The following is a 17,724-nucleotide window of genomic DNA, read 5'->3' on the forward strand; positions in this document are numbered from 1 at the left end:
GCACCTCAACCGGAATGGCTTGAGGCAAAGCTCTCAGAAGCGCCTTAGTTAACACATCCACATGAGGGTTCAGTGTGGAACTACTGGCAGGGGTCCATTAGCACCACTCCCAACCTCGATCACATTTTCCTCTTCCTTATTCTACGTGGGCTTAGTCCCCATCTTGTTTCTGTTTGGGATCCTCTTCGGAGGGCAAGATCCCCATGATGATTTCTCTGATGATCAAATATTGATGTTGCACTTTGATGATTAAATCTTGATATTATCGTTTGCGCATTATTGGTACTATTAGTTTGTTTATTGTAGAGGAAACAGTGGGTCTCGTAGCTCACTTTGTTTCTGTCTTTCTTTCTTTTTTTTCTTTCAAATTATCTAGTTATAGGACCAATTTAACTATCGATTATATATTATATAGGGTTTAATATTTATTTTTCAACCTTTTAAGATGTAACATGGGTTTATTTCTGATTTTGTATTCAATAAATATTTTCAAAACGACTTATTGATTATTTTCATTCGTGGGTCGTTTATGTGATCAATGTAGTCACCTTGATTCAGTGGTAACTCCTAGACTAAGTCTAAGGGGTTACATTTGGGATGTTACATGATTAGTTCGTTTTGAGCGATACTTTGGGTCAGAACACGAGAGATTCTTTTCCTGCATTTTGTTTTCCAATTTCATTTGACATTAGTTGATCTTATTTGCTTATTAAGATTAGACGATTCAAATGAATGGAGAATTTGGTATTGATTCAATGTAGAGTTCTATATCATGAAAACTCGGGGGGGAACTCATTTTCCTTGAAAATTTATATAATTCCTCCCCAACCGATAAAATGCAGTAAAAAAAAAACCTTGTTTTTCCAATAAGAAAAATGTAATCCAGTAACTTTGGAGCACATCTCCATGAAAAGAAAAAGGAGAAAGCCCAAGCAGAAAGGATACAGATTGCTTTACGCACAGATAAAATCATAGGAACCAAAATCATCTTTGAGAACCAAAAATGAAGAAAAAAGGCTGTGCCTTCAAATGATAGCGGCTATTTCCCATTTTTAAGAGATTTGCACAAACCCTAGATTGCTTTGCATTTTGATGGCAAGACCGTGTTTATAAATATAAAGCGAGTACGTATACAATGACGTCAGGCCCTCGTCAACTTCGTATTTATCTTCATAAAATATTATTAATTAACTAATTTAAATATTATATAAATGAGTAAATTATACCAATAACTACTTAATTTTTGCTCTTTTTCACTTTAACCACCAATCGTTTTGTTTTTTCAATCGGGTCAACTAACTATTTAAATATTACAATCAAGTCATCTATCATTAAATATTAACATAAGAGTTGAGGTAGTAGTTAACAAAATTGTTATAATTATACATTTAGTCCCCATTATTTAGACACTCTATCAATCTAGTCATAATTTTAAATTAATTTAATAAATATAATCCTCAATCAGATGGTGACACATATCACTATATGATTGGATGATTTTTTTCTTATTTTTATTTTATTTAGTTTAATAATTTTTTCAACCAATTAGATAATAACACATATCACATAAAATATAAATTAAGCACCCTAACCATTGGGTTGAACCATTCAATTGAAAATCGTTTCATTACATAATATATATAGAGTTAATCATAATAAAAAAAGAAAAATTCACCTAATAAGTACTCAAACATGAAATAATTTAATAATATGAAAATATAAAATATATATAAACAAATATTATAATTGATTAATAGACGAATATATTTTATTTATATTTAAAATAATATTTAATGCAAATTTTAAAATAAAAATGAAGTTAATATGTCATAATTGAAATGTTTCATTCTTCTTATTTTAAATCAATAAATTGTCCACATGATTCTATTTTTATTAAATTGGAATGTACCATTTCTTGTATTTTAAAACATTATAATGTCGATCGAATTGCATGAAACAAGTAACCTATGTGATAAAGGAATTGTTATTATTCCTTGAGGACCTAGATTTTCGAGCACCATAGATGTGTCATGGGTGTGAGCGTTCAATGTCGAAAGGTTGAGAGTTATCTATGAACAGATACTATCTTGTAGTTACCACAGATTAATCAAAAAATATAATATTGATCAAATTTTAATCTTATTTAACAACTCTATGTTAAAATAGACGAATTCAATGAAACCAAGTTTCTCCTATATCATGAACAAAATGATATTAGTGGTTAAAAGGAAGGTTATTATCCCTCTACAATATACGAGAAGTACTCTGATAAAAGATCGAGTTTGGAAGTCTTGAATCTGGCCACGAGCTCCTCGACTGACACCTAAGAACATGTACACGGAAACATATTCCATACGTTGAGCTCACAAGCTCAGTGTCACGCAAATAACCTACTATACTACATGTATCCAACATGTAAGCATGCTACTATTATGATCATTAACATTTGCATACACTACCAAAACAACAAAAGTAAGCATCATGGTGTAGCTCAGGTAACTTAGCATCACAAAACTCTCACCCCTCTTAGTTTACAAAGAACCTTAGGCGAGATCTTGGTCACATAGCATTAGCGTCTCTCTATACTTCGAGTTAGGCCCAGGTCACAAAGCATCCAAATCTTGCTCAACTAGTCTACTCCTCTAAAGTACTTGGGATGTACCCGAGTTACTTAGCATCAGTGCGACATCCAAGTAGCATTTAAGGTACACAAGCACTGGATTGAATATATCAGAATAATCCTTAATCAACTATGTCAATGTCGTACATAAGTAACTCAGGTGTCCTCAATATTTTCTCTAGCATCAAACAAGGTATAAGTCTTATGGAATCTTACCTCATAATGATCTTATATTATCACATAATTTGTTAAGGTTTCCACTTGTAAGCTTATTGGAAAGTATCCCTCACCAAACTCCTTGGTTTCATCTCTCAATCCCAGTTAGGCTTAAGCCTAAAACTTTCTGATGGTATTGATACTCTTCCTTGGGTATTCGTACTCCCCTCTTATGGTATCTATACTTCCCCGTGTATCGGTACCAAAATTGTATTCGATGCTTTGAAAACTACCTGGTATCGATACCCTATTAGAAGCATTGATACTCTACCATCGTTATCGATACTCCTGTGAGTATCGATACCAAAATTGCATTCTAGAATCTAATAAAGCCCCAATTATCGATACCACTTGAGGAGTATCAATACTCCTTGATGAGTATTGATACTCTTCTCATAACTCTTTGATTTTTTTCCTTTTATGACGAGCAGTATCGGTATTGTTCTTATAATATCAGTACTTTATGTCTAGATAACTCTATTTCTATCGTCAAAAACTTCCCAAAATACTCCTTAAGTGTTCCCGAGATCCCCAAATAGTGTTTAAAACTTATTTAGTACTTAAGGTCATACAAGGTCATCACTTTATGCATGAATAATAACAAATCTTTGTTTTCATGCTTTGAACCCCAAATGCACTCAAATACTTCATAGACTCATACAATCACCAAATCTACACATGTTGATCTACAAGCAGTAGAGAAAGGTTAGAAGTGTATTACTTTACACCTAGTAGTTATAGGAACAACCTCACGCTCACCCAAGGATCTCTTTTTCTTTTCTCTTTACCTTTGAGCTTTCTCCCACTTATCTTACTAAGCAAAAAAAACGAATGGATTACTAAACAAATTGAAGAGGGAAAGGAGAAGAAGAAGAAGAAGACAATGATGGTGGGTTTCGAATCCAACAAATAATAATACTTGCTTTTAGAAATATAAATTGTAGTAGCGATAAGCAATGTTGAATCCACAAGGAATGTGTAAACTTATTTTAATGAAAATTAAAGAAAAGAAAAGGGGATTTGAAATTGGGAAAAAGAAAAAGAAATTATAATAAACCAAAAATTTAGAGAGACTAATAACAAGCAAATATTCAACTAAAGGTGTAATTTCATAATTGGTTCAGAGAATTGATCATAGATACAATGATAAAATCTTCTATTTTTCACTGAATCGGTTATGGTTATTAACAAGCTCTAACAACTTATCTCTCCTTAGTTTCTTGATAATCAAGAGAAGCTCTTTGATTATTTCCCTTCTTAATGAACAACCCTAGACAAGCGCTTAAGATTTAATCCACCCACAGCATTAACTACTAGAGAGACCACCAATTCTAGCCAACAAATACACAAGTTCGATTCATTTAGACTAGATTATATACCTTCATAACATAATAAAAATCAACTATGTTACTTTACCACTAATATTAGAACGTTTAAACAATTACGGATTTAAAGTTCTAAATGGCAATTTATCAACCTGATAATTGAACAACGGGCCCTTTGCAACAATCAATCAAGGCAATAATTCTTAATAAATATAAAAGATATATAAATAGTGAAGAAATAAAAGAACGATGAAAATTATTTAGATCTCACAATTTTTGAAGAACCAAAACTTCAATTATCCTTTAGTTGGAACAAAAGTATTTAGCTACTCATAATTGAAAGAATACCAAAAGAAAATAAAGATGAAATCTGAAAAATAATCCTTGAGAAAAACTTAAAAACTATGAAAACTCTAGCTCCCCTTTTATATGGGTTGCTCTATTCTATATAAGGAAGTTTCCCAAAAGTCAATCCCACCAAAATAGGGGGTTTTGAATACCATTATCCTTCTCTAAAGATAAGAATGATTCAATAGAGTCTTTCAGCCGTCATTAAAATCATTTTCCCTTGTAAATTTGTAACCCTAATTTAGGGTTATACGAACTGGTAAGGTGTGCCCACGCCTTAACTACAGACTTCTTCTACGATAGCTCAGGATGAATAAGTTGTGCCCACGCCTTATGTGAAAACCTCTTCTGGTCTTGCCAACTTCTTGAATTCCGATTTTTCCTCTTTAATTTGGGATTTTGTGTAGATCATTCTAATCATTAGATTTTGCACTTGTTTAATCCAAATCTTCAACCTAATCTACAAAATATGAAATATAATCAAAATTCATGATTTAAGCAATTTTAGTTATTCAAATATAAGGAAAATGTCATAGAATATATGGCTAATATGCATCTTATCACAGGGAAGATGGTGAAGAAAAAGAGAGGCTTGCACATTACATTATCCATTTTAATCGAGAAATCAGCTTTCAAAATAACTTAGGGGTTAATTGTTCTTTTGGTCGTTCATTCTCTAACCTCATTTCAAAAACACCACCTTTAAACCATAATGGGCTCAAACAAGTCCAATTCACTTCATAATTAGGTTTAGGCTTCCTACATGCTAATGGATCTTTAATACTTAATCTCGAGTTAGACTGAAACTTTTAACCTGGAATTCGGGGTGTCACAGTAGACATTATAGACAGAGTCAATATAAAATAAAGTTAAATATGCATAAAACATAAAAAATAATTAAAATAAGATAACCTTTGTTTTGATAAAAATTTCAAAAGAAGTAAAAAAAACGGTGTTTAATTCAAGAATATATGTGTTCCAAGAAGATTAAAGAAAATGAGATGAATAGGTGCGAGAGAGAGAACCATTGTAAACAAAAATAGGAAACTTTCCCTAGATATTATCGATAATGAAGATGGTAATTTGCCTCATTTGATATGAAATACTTAAAATATTTATTTGGTTTTGAACAAAAAATTTGGAGGGAAAAATAAAGAAATAAGTGATTTTTTAAAGTAAATAGAATATGCAATATTTTTATTAAAAAGTTGTATTTATATTAGGTTTAATAAATTTATTTTTGGGTTTTATTATTTAATTAGTTATATATTATTACTATAAGCAAATTCATGTTTATTCGTTTTACTTTTATATTTTATTTCATTTAATCATTTTGCATGAATTTTCGTTATTTAGTATATTTTTTATTTTATTATTTCTTAATATGTTTATTTAATTAATTTAATTCTTTTATATGTTTTTTTTACTATAATTTATTATTGTCGTATGTACAAAATTATTTATGAGATCATCAAATTTTAAATATATTTTTCCTTATAAAAATAATAATTATTATATCCATTAAATAAAAATTATTAACATTTATTTCAAAACTTTTAATTTAAATAAAATAGTTTACATTAAAAAGTGAATTTGAGATTATTCCAATAGGATGTTTGTTAAGTGAGTGAGTCAGAATTTAGATGGTTAAAATATATCATCGTTCTATTAATCCTAAACTTTAACAAATTTGATCTAAATTTTAGTATCTGAATCGATTTATTTGATTTGGAATTTGATATATACTTAAATATGATAATTTAAACTTGATTCGAAATTCAAAATAAATTAAAATAAATCAAATTGATCCAAATTTTAGTTGAACCGATATAGCCCCAAAACGAAAGTAATTTGAATAAAAAATAATTCGAACCAAAAACAATTCAAATCAAAATTAACCCGAATAGAAAGTAATTCAAATCAAAAGTAATTTGAACCAAAAGTAACTCAAACTAAAAGTAATTTGAAATGAAAGCAACCCTAAAGTAGTCCAAATTTAATTTATTTAAATCCGATCTAAACTAATTAGCATTTCAATAATGAGTCAAAGCGATTAAATAATTAATTTTTAGGGTAAATTACTCGTATGAGCACTCCACTATTATCTCTTTTCACAATCCACTGTAATATTTATTTTAAATTTTATTAATGGATCATTTTCATGATATTTGCAATTAGTGCATAAATATGTACTATGATACATCATCTCCCCTTTGATTAGCACGTTTTTCAAGTTCAAAGCCTTTGGTAATGAGTATAGAATCAGGTAATGAGGAAGGCACAGATCCTATCCTTCTAAATATTAAAACCAAATTTAAATAAATAAAAAAAAAGCAGAAAAGAGATTAAAATGTTGGGAAAGGGAGAAATACGAAGAGAAACACCATGAGTATTACAACCATTAACATATTGATTTGAGATGAACCTTGACCAGTCAGAGGAAGTAACAAAACCTTGAACAGTAAACTAATGAGCACCTAAATAACCAAATAGCACAGCCTCCCGTTTCAATACCATCTGGAAACGAAATTCTACTGTACATATGAATTTTGCTGCTTCAGCACTCGTTGGAATCTGTAAGTACACATCGGTATCGCTCTTAGATCCAACTTCCATGTACAACTACAAATATGTTCGACCAGCATTACTCCGAAACAACCACCTCATGATCAACCCTCCAATAGTTTGCATCATTGAACTCCTTTACCCAGCACCGCCAACTTCATCGGAATTCTCCTTTTCGGGTACCTTAGGAATGATGTTCCTCTTCAATGGTCCTGCTTCACCAACTATTCCTTCTTTCAAGGCTTGTTCCATTGCCTTCTCCGTGCCTTCTGATTCCACACCCACGAACTCAACGTCCTCTTCAAATAAAAAGCACAGGTGTTGGAGATTTCTGACTTACATCACTGTTTGTCGATCCATCACTCGTATCCATAGAGTCTGAGGAACCGTTTTCAAGTATGGATTCCCCGTTAGAGGGGATCACTCTATCTGTATTTACAGGTACATTGACGTCTGAGATGTCATCATCGAGAAATGGGTTCTTGCTCGAGCCACCAAATTGGAAATCTGAAGGTGGTTCTCCCCAGCCCACCCACTCAGGTAAAGGCCTATCTCCAAACAAGTCTTCGTTTTCGGTTGTATCAAACCTGAAGAATCCATATCGTTAGAAGCATTTGTTTTCTCCCCCTGGGGATTCAAGTCTCCGCCGCTCATGGAATTGTTAAATCCATTTGTCGCATTGGATGTGGATGTGCCATTCATAGACTGTTTGATTTCATTTAACTCATCCTCCTCTCCCCCGACCACCTCATCATCACTACTGCTGTTACCACCATTTGTGTCGCCATTTAAGTTGATCTCATCCATTACCTCTATGGGGGAAGCAGCCATACCGTTATTGTCGTCTTGGAACGCAAACCAGTTGGAATTTGTGAACAGACTGCATTGGAAAAACATTGGGTGTAATCTCCATTAATATAGCTACTTCAAAAGAATTGAACTGCATGATAATGATGAAGCAAAGGCTAGTTGAACATTCATCGGCCGAAGTACTCCATTACCATGAATAAGGACAGGAATACTCACCTCCCTTGGTCATCACCGAGCCTCAAGGATGATATGACAACCTCAGCAGATTCATCGTCGAAGTACACATCCTGCAAATTGGAAACATACATTCGCCATCAAGTTTGACACTGAAAATGACAAACAAAAATGCTTCTTTGTTTTCTTTCTCTAAAACTCATACTGGTCTTTAACAAATAGCCTTCGGTTATGTTTACCATTGATGCCTTTTTAAAAGACAATAGAAGCCAATTAAAAAAAGTCATCCTCTTGGCCTCATATATAACTAGGGTTAAGCGCTCGATTGAGTCGAGTAAAAAAATTTCATTCGAGTTGACGAGTCGTATTTTATAACTCAAACTTGATTTAATTTTTTTTCGGATCAAGTGGAGTTGTTTGAGTTTCTTTTTAAACTTAATTATAAATATTTATAATATTATTGCTTGATTCCAATTTAAATAGTTTTCTATAATCATATACAATACATATATATTTCTTTATTTTTTTTCATAGGTCCGAGGGATTCAACTCAAACTTGAAAATCAATCCACTAATTGTTAAAACTTGCTTGGTGTGCTAAAATCTACGTTTTGTGGGAGGAGCGTAATCGAAGAATCTTTCAAGGAAGATCAAGATCTACTGATGATTTTTTAATTTGCATCAACGAATTTGTAGGTATTAAACTGAGGGGGAAAATATCAACATGTTTGATAGGGTTAATACTTTCCTATGTAATTCTTGGGCAATACAGAGAGACTTTCGCATAAGGCGAGGGCACGGCTTATTCATCCAGAGCTAACGCAGAAGAAGTCTTCAGTTAAGGCTTGGGCACGGCTTATTCATCCGGAGCTAACGCAGAAGAAGTCTTCAGTTAAGGCGTGGGCACGGCTTATCCATCCCGAGCTACTGCAAAAGAATCTCTACTTAAGGCGTGGGAACTTATTCACCCACATCTTTCGCAGAAGAAATATTCAGTTATGGCGTGGGCACACCATCTATCGACTCAGTTTGAGTTTTTATCGGATCCAGTTTTTCGGTATTTGTTTTTGGACTGGTTTTCGGTATATTATTGGATCGGATTGTAGCTATACACTTTTATTTGATTTGTAGCAGACTCTCTGCTTCTTTGGGTAATAAAATTCAATTTATCCAAAAAAAAATCCACTAATTGCTTGTGTTTAAAAAAGCGGCGCTTAAGCGCGATTAAAGCGCTAAGCGACTCGAGCGTGGCCCCAGGTGCTTCAGCATTGCAAAAGCACTACGAATTCATTAAGCGGTAGTAATCGGCGCTTTTGCAGTGCTTTTAGCAAAGCGCTTAATCGCGAGTTTAGAAGATATGATTCTCGGCTTTAGCAGATACGAATTTTGGGCTTGTTTAGGGTTTAGCGGGCTATTAGATTATCAGGCTTAGATCGGCTTTTAGTTTAGGCGGGCTAGGGTAAAAACTGCGATTGAAATAGGCGGTAATCGAAGAATTTACAGAGAACGATTGAGGTTGAGCGTAAAAAGTTCACAGAGAGCAATCATCTTCCACGCCTGTCGCCTCACACTCACAACTCCTGACTCCCGACTCAAGTTTTGATCATCATCTTCCTCATCTCACTCGAGTCACGCTGCTACTGCTGCTGCACTTCATCCACCGGTACGTAATTCTGTTGTTTATATACTTAATAGTTTATCGCAAAATTGTGTTTTATAGTTTATAGTTTATAGAATGAAAGATGATGAAGATGATGATGAGGCGGTGTTTGTTGGTGAGGATTTGACATGGAGTGATGTTGCTAACGCTTCCGGTGCATATGAGCCTAGTTCTCTAACTAGAGCATCAAAAGTAGTGAATGATGGTGCCAGACCATCGAGAAATGATAAAGGAAAATCTCCTACTCATAATCCTATCTCTAGTAGACCATCTCGTAGATGCTTAGTTGATGAAGATGAGATGGAAGAAGATATTGGAGTGTCTAGTGATGAAGGAGATGTTGTCCGAGTTGATGACGATGACGATGACGATTTAGAGGATTTTTAGTTATAAGGAATTGAGGGTTTAGAAAATACTTTTGTTCATCTCACTTTAGACTACTTTTGGTGTAGACCATCTTTTGAGATTAATATGCTCATATAGTCGTATGGTTAATGGTATATAAGTATTTAAGTGTTTATAACTTACAAGTAAATTGAGAATTATATTTTGGTGTTTAAGCAAAGTTATCAAAGGCTCAAGGCATCGAGGCGCAAAGTATGTTAGTGCCTTGAGGCGCGAAGCGCATGAAAGGCGCAGGATTCACAAAGGCGAGCGCATGATATCCAAAAAATTGTAATACATGTATATATTAATGCAATCAAACTCAAATATCATAGATACCCAATATTAGGCTTCAATAGAGTTCATTCTCAAACTCAAATACCAACCTAACGTCATAAAAGGTATCAACAAGCATAATCAAGTACTAAGTTTAACAAAAGCATCCAACATGCATAAACAAAACATCAAATAAAGTCACTGATAATCATCATCAAACATCAAACGTGACACGTCACTCACGTTTTTATTAAAGTAGAAACCTAAAAGTGTAACGAAAGAAACATTATACACTTATTTTTAATAAAAAAATTTAAACATCAAAAATTAATTTTAAATATGATTTAGACATTTAATTTTATATTAATCATTATTTAGAAAAGGTAAAATATAGAAATGTTGTTAGACGTAAATTTTTAATTACGATTAAATTAATATAAACAAATATCACATCAACCGGTCACAAAACGTTCCACGTCATGACTTTATCCATTCCCCACAAGTACCCGCGACAACTAAAGATTTTTCTTCCCGCCAATCAAAATACGACACATTACCATAGCTTTTGTGTTTAAAATTACTCACTAGTCACTTTCTCCTTTTCTTCACCTTCTTATTCGTACGAAGACAACCACAGTTCAAAATCCCCCCACCGACCTTTTTGTTCTTTGTAGAAAATGAATCCAAATAAGACAGCGGAGGATGAACAACACCTATCCATCGCTGTCGTGAACCGCCGTATCCAGTGGTTGTCCCTTCACCTGACCCCACTTCTACCGCTCCAACCTTCACACCAACTCAACATGCTAACGTACGCCAAGTCGACCAATAAACTAAAGGTTGACAAAGCCTCCCTGAAGAGCTACATGAGAGGGAAAAACAGGGAAACACGAGAAAATCATCAAGTTCTTTGAGTCGAGGCCCGATTTGTAAACCCCAGTGGGGATTCCGATGAAGGAACACAAGGTTTTAAGCCCACATCGCGCCTCGACTGAGCCTCGCGCCTCAGAGCCTTGCTGTGCCTCACTGAGCCTAGGTGCGCCTAGGCTACGTACCTCGCTTCAGTGTTGAAAAAGCCCCTTTCAGTGAGCCTCTGCACTTTTGCGCCTCAGGCGCGCTTTTTACAACTATGTGTTTAAGTACTTATAAGTTTTGAATATATGCATTGACACTTTGATATTTAAGTATTTATAAGATAATTTATAAATATTCTGTATTTTTTTTTTGTGAATTTCGGCCTTTCTAGCTCTTCGTGTGCATAAAGCGAGCGCTTTCGCTTAGCGCTTCGGCGTCTAGGACCCTAGGCGCTTTACGCTTTTTAAAGCCAATCTAATTGCTAAAAATTTTGAATTATTCAAGTTCTATTTTATAACTTGACTCGAATTTGAAATTTTTTCGAGTCAAGTTTATGAAATTACAACTCGAAATCAGTTCGAGTCAAGTCGAAAGGATCGATTTTTCGAATCGAGTCGAATTTTGCGCACCCCTATGTATAACCACAGAGAATGATTCTAATTTCTAAATGAATACCAAGAAATCAGAGTCACTTACCTCCTCATCTCGATCAAGAGCACCATGGTCCTGAAAGCAATTAAATAAAAACAATAAGCATAGAAAAAGGCACAATGCAAGAAATTGTCATGAGAAGCAAACTACACACCTCTTCATTATCATCATTCCCGTATATTTTGTAACTGAAAGCCTGGGTGAGGTTGTTCGCTAAAGCTGCAACATCGTAATCTCTGTCATGAATATCATCCTTGTCGCTATCCCTTGTTCTGTCTTGGAATGCTGTTGGGCGGCTGGACAGGAGGAGGAAAAATACACGACTCTTAAAATGATTTTTCTGTTAGATCTCACAACTTACCATTGCCACAACTGGAAAAAATGTGCTAACAAAAATGCATGGATTAAAAAATTGGAAATACCATTAGAATTTTCACAACAGTAAGCAGAACAAAACACGACATAAATAAGCAAGAGAACTAGAAGACACATTTCACAGCTCATTTTATAAGTTGAAAATCTGTCATGCAACCATAGTCTGAGTGAAAGCACTCTCACAAATGCCATACCAAGCACCAAATCTAGAAATAATCAACCTAAATTAAAAAGAAATCCAACTAATCAGATTGAAATGCCTATCAGAAATGAAACAAGTCCATACCCACAAGCCCATTGATAAACATTTTCAACTGCATTACGTTCTTGCAAAACATTAACTTGCCACTCATTCCATTCGCAAATTTCCTATAAAGAAATTTAGAAAGATGTGTCAGCAAATACAAAAAGAATTAGTCAAATAATTCAACCTTGCAAATCTAGCCAATGAATGATATGACCAATGTGTCAAATAAAACAATAATTGAGCTTAATTCAAATTAACCATACCACATAGGAGATTCGTAGTCTAACTTTGATTATAACAAAAATTGTTGGCTTAAATAAAAGATGTGCTTGCATCCTAGAAAATCCTGAGAAGCACTCATACAACATTAACAAGCATCCAATTGCCCACCTGTAGACATGCCTTAATGCCGCTGTTTTTGCTTCCCAACTGTAGAATTTTATTTGAAATGCGTGTAATATGTCCAATGTTTCCTACCCGAGACGCACATTTTTCAGCAGCAGGTAAAGTTGGCTGTTTGACCAGAGCAGGTTAAGCTGACTGCATAACCATGTAGCTTTATAACAGCCGTTAGCATAAATGGAAAAATAGTAATATGAATTATCTACCTGATTACCGTCACCAGAAAGAATTGGATTCTTGTCAGTTTGAAGAAATTTCTCAATCAAATCACATTCTTGAAGAAGATGATCAACTATGGAATCATTCTTGCTTTCAAGGCAGGACAATATTATATTTTCCACATGATGATGTAATGCATTGTTGTATGGGTACCTGCATAATTCGAAACAAAAAGACAATCTTAGCATGCAGACAAAAAAATCCAACATCCAGCTCAGGAAGGTATCAAGCACTTTGTTCTATATTCAAACTCCCATAAATTTCTAACTATAATCAAGATGACAGTTTTAAGCAAGAGCTTACTTGAAGAAAAGATCAAGAACTCGTTGAATGATTCCTGAGCTCACCAATTCCTTCTCTGCAGCTTCATTTCCATTTCTTAACAGCACAGCAATGTACTCCACAATCTAATATAAAAGGGGGGAATTCAGATATCACACAAACATAATTTTTCACTTGCTCCTGCTGCCCTACAAAGTTTGATATACATGACAAACATCCAAAAAATTCAAACATGTGTTTGTTTGAGCATTCCATGTTAGTTGGCACATAAAACTTATGATGAGAATATAAAATAAACCTTTAGACGATGCTTCCCGAGAGGCGGCCTCAATTCTCCATATGTGGTAGGCAAAATTTTCTCATCAGAGGAAGCATTCAGTAGCATGAGTAGATTACCTGTACATACAAACAGTGTTGAACGCCATCGCTAAAATGAGAGCCAATATATTCCACGCGCATAAGAATATAAAAAGACTATTACATACAACTATCAGCAAAAGAAACCCACTCACCGAGCTTAGGCAACATTGCATATATAGTCTCCGAATTCACAGGGATTGGAGGCTCATACATATGTTGATGTCGGAAAGAATGCATCAAGGGAGAAACAATTGCTGATCCTTTGGGATCCAATATTGAGATACAAACTGAGAGTGAGTGTATAAGGCCAGATTTTGAATGTGAATCTTCCAATGCATGACCAAATATCCTTGAAACAAAGCTGTATATGAACATATCCAAAAATTATAGGTCAAGTCAAAAAGGAAAAAAAAAAAGTAGAAAACTGAAATGGTGATGCAAAAAGGGAGGAAACACAAAGGAACTCAATCTCACAAACCTTGGACTAGAGAGTTTAGTGGCCAAGGCTGACGGGGCATTCCGTGTTATTGCACATAATGTTTCTGCTGCATTAGCATGAACTTCGGGAGGACACTGTCAATGTAAAGGAACAGGTTGTGAGACACTCACTACAAAAAGAATGGCATGCCATGAAAATAATAAAACAATTTTACATCATGATTCATGAATACGACATAAAACAGAAATTGCTCTCTTACAGATGGACTCAATTTATCCACAATCATTTCCAGCAAATCGCTATCAGCTAACCATTGCATTACATCCAAAAAATTGGGATATGCATGATCATCACCTCCTACCAACCGAACCAAAACCTGTGAAAATAACCATGTCAAGTCAATGCTCAACTAAAAAGTACTAAAAGGCAACCCATACAAAATCCACTAAAGCAATAAAAAAGAAAAAATCTCAGGCACCTCCATGATGGATGTGATTCCTATCAAATCAACCAGTTGGCAAAACACATCTTGATGTACCTGTTAAAAGTCTTTTTCAGTAAATCCATATTTATAAATCAAAGATGCTTTCCTTTGTAATGCAGAGATTATAGACCACTAAGAAGCCCAATATTGTCATGCAAATCATTACACTCATAGTTTAACTACGGTACAAAACTCAGAGAACAAACCAACCAGATGAAAAGGATCTCTAGTCCACAGAATTGTTTACAACACACATCATTTAGTATGTTTAAGAGAAGTTACATGAAACAAATTATGTAGGTGTGTCATGCACATCCATGTCAAACACATCAGTTTAAAGTTCAACTGAGGCGCAAGATGAAGTTCAAACTGACAGTGTATTTCATACATGTCTCAGCAACTCTAGTTATTGAGATTTACAAGTTATTGAATGCAGGCCCAAACAACGTAAATGAAACATATAAGCAAATTTTGAAGGCGTTGTGATAATAAGCAAAAAATGTCTACTTACTTGAACATAATTCATAATTGGAACAGTCTTCCGTAGCATAAGGCACACAACAACCTAAAGTACCACAGCAAATGAAACCAATCAAGTGGTGATAATAACCAAAGCTGTAGTCAAACTAAACATGATATGAAGTATGAACCAGCAAGAAACTAATCATATTATGAACAAATATACCTTACTGAAATAACCTGCAAGCAAGGCACTGTGAGAACGGTTTGGTTCCAAGAAAGAGAAGAGTAAGTTCATCAACTGCAACAAGGAGATAAACATAAGAAACAAAATGCAGCTTTCAAACTAAAGATGCATAATCAAGAACAAAATGAAATACCTCTTCCTCATCTACTAAAGTCTTCAGAATAACATCAATCTCACAAGTAAATATCTCAGAAGCTACGAATGGGAACCTAGATACAAAAAAATTAATTGATGATTAGGAAAAGGAATAACTAACATCAGATAAGTTACAAGACAAGGAAATACAATTATCTTTTTTTTTCGATTCTTCATTTGATGAAAATTACTTACTTGAAGACTCTTTTTCTGTCAGCGTCCTCTGGGGGTTCTTCAACAACATATCGCAATAATTGCTCAACCTGAGCTCTATTTCGCAGACTGTATATAATATCGAGTAAATAATGAGCATCAAGCAAGACAAACCTATATTACATTCAACAAAGAATCCGGCATACTAATGAACTACAAATTTAATCAAGAAGACAGACATAATGAAAGGAAAGAGAAGAGAGAGAGGAAAAGACAAAATGTTATATAGTGGTAAAATTTACAAGTTGATGAGCCGACTGTTCAATGCTTTGCACTCTTGGATTATTTCTTCCTCATCGAGAAGCTCTTCCAAAGTAAAATTTTCCTTGTCTAGTATTGAATCCACCTAAAAAGAAAATAAGTCAATGAAACGAACCAAAATTTCAGTAAACGCAACCAATCTAAACAAATTCTTAGAACAATTCGTTGGATATGGAGAATGAAAATGATTCCAAAAAGCAAATCTGGACAACCATATCTATATAGCTTAACAGATTTTCAGAGATGCAGGTAACACTGAGCATGATAGTTCAGCTTCAAATGAACAGAACTCCAGCAACTCCTACTAAAAAAACGCAGATTCAAGTTCAAATTCAATTCATCGAACTTAAAAGGAAATTTTCCATAAAGGCATATAAAACTAAGGAGTGAACCTACTTTGCTACGGCATCTACGAATCCAGAGTAATTTCAGATGACCTAAGCTAATGGAAAAACAAGAATTCAAACCTAAAACAACAAAAAAGTAATAAGAGATCTCGAACGAAAAAAAAACAAGTTCAGACATCCGGTTAAATTACTCAAAAAAGAGAAGGAAAATCAATGCAGAAAGTATAGATTAAAGAAATCAAGGTTTAACTTTTTTCAGGAAAAGAAAAGATAGAAATGGAGTAATAATCAATTAATCAAATAGTATAAAAATTACTCACCGGAGAAGAGGCAGATAGAGATGTGAGCTTCCAAAACATGGCGAAGAAGAGGAAAGATTAAGTAGAGAATCTGAATAGATCTGTAAACCTTAAAAAAGTTATACCAGTGAATCTATTAGAATTGTCGAAAGAGGATGAAGAAAAAGCGCGATAAAATATATAGAAAAACCCCTAATTTTTGCCGTTGATAGAAAAGGAAAGAGAAAGAGAGATCGCAAAAAAAATGAGAAAACTAATAAGATAATTTAAGGTTAAAGAAATGTGATAAAATATAGGGGAAATTACGTGTTTAGTAACTTAAACTTCATTTTTGATACGTTTTAGTATATGAACTTCCAAATTTTACAAAATTATATTTAACGGAGACTAAAGTGATTAAAACTGACGCTATTTTGCTTGGCCTGGGATTTAAACCAGCGCCCTCCAGGAAGAAAGAAGAGCTTCGCCAACGGGCTAAGCAAGGTAATTATTTCTTTAATACTAAAAAGCTATATTTAATTTATACTCCATTTATCACTAGGGGTGCTTATAGAGTGAGTCGATCGCGAGTTAGGTTGTGCTAAACTCGTACTCATTAAAATATTTTGTTGCTCGTTAATATCGATGTTCGTTGTTCGTCTCGTTTCTCGTTAAGCTCGATGCTCGTTTCTTGCCTCGTTGCTCGTTAAACTCACTGAATTTTTTACTTTATTTTCTTAACTATAGGTAAAATCTACTAATATACAATACATAACTTAATATAAACATAAATTAATAAATTTAACCAAAAAATTTATCAAAAGAGTATATGAAACGTTTTCAAAGTCTAAATTCCAAAGTAACAATCCACAAATACATTAAAATAATAAATAAGGTTTGATTTTTTAGTGTAGTAAAATATTAATTAATAATTTAGTATTTTTTGTTGTTTATTAGAAAATTAATAGATTAGCAAGTTATCACTTTTTTTATTATCTATTAGTAAATTAGTAATTTTTTTAATGAAATGATTTTTAAACTCTTTTTAGTATTTTATATTAATGTATTAAATATCTTAATAATGGTTTTATA

The 17,724-nt window shown here is 33.7% G+C and overlaps 1 pseudogene; it reads right to left on the bottom strand.

Moving 5' to 3' along the window:
- Positions 1–6,899: 6,899 nt before the first annotated feature.
- LOC120134999 lies at positions 6,900–16,871 on the bottom strand (annotated as a pseudogene).
- Between the last annotated feature and the right edge of the window lie 853 nt (positions 16,872–17,724).

Source organism: Hibiscus syriacus, unplaced genomic scaffold (genome assembly GCF_006381635.1).
Source record: "Hibiscus syriacus cultivar Baekdansim isolate YM2019G1 unplaced genomic scaffold, ASM638163v2 tig00001818_pilon, whole genome shotgun sequence".
Lineage (NCBI taxonomy): Eukaryota > Viridiplantae > Streptophyta > Magnoliopsida > Malvales > Malvaceae > Hibiscus > Hibiscus syriacus.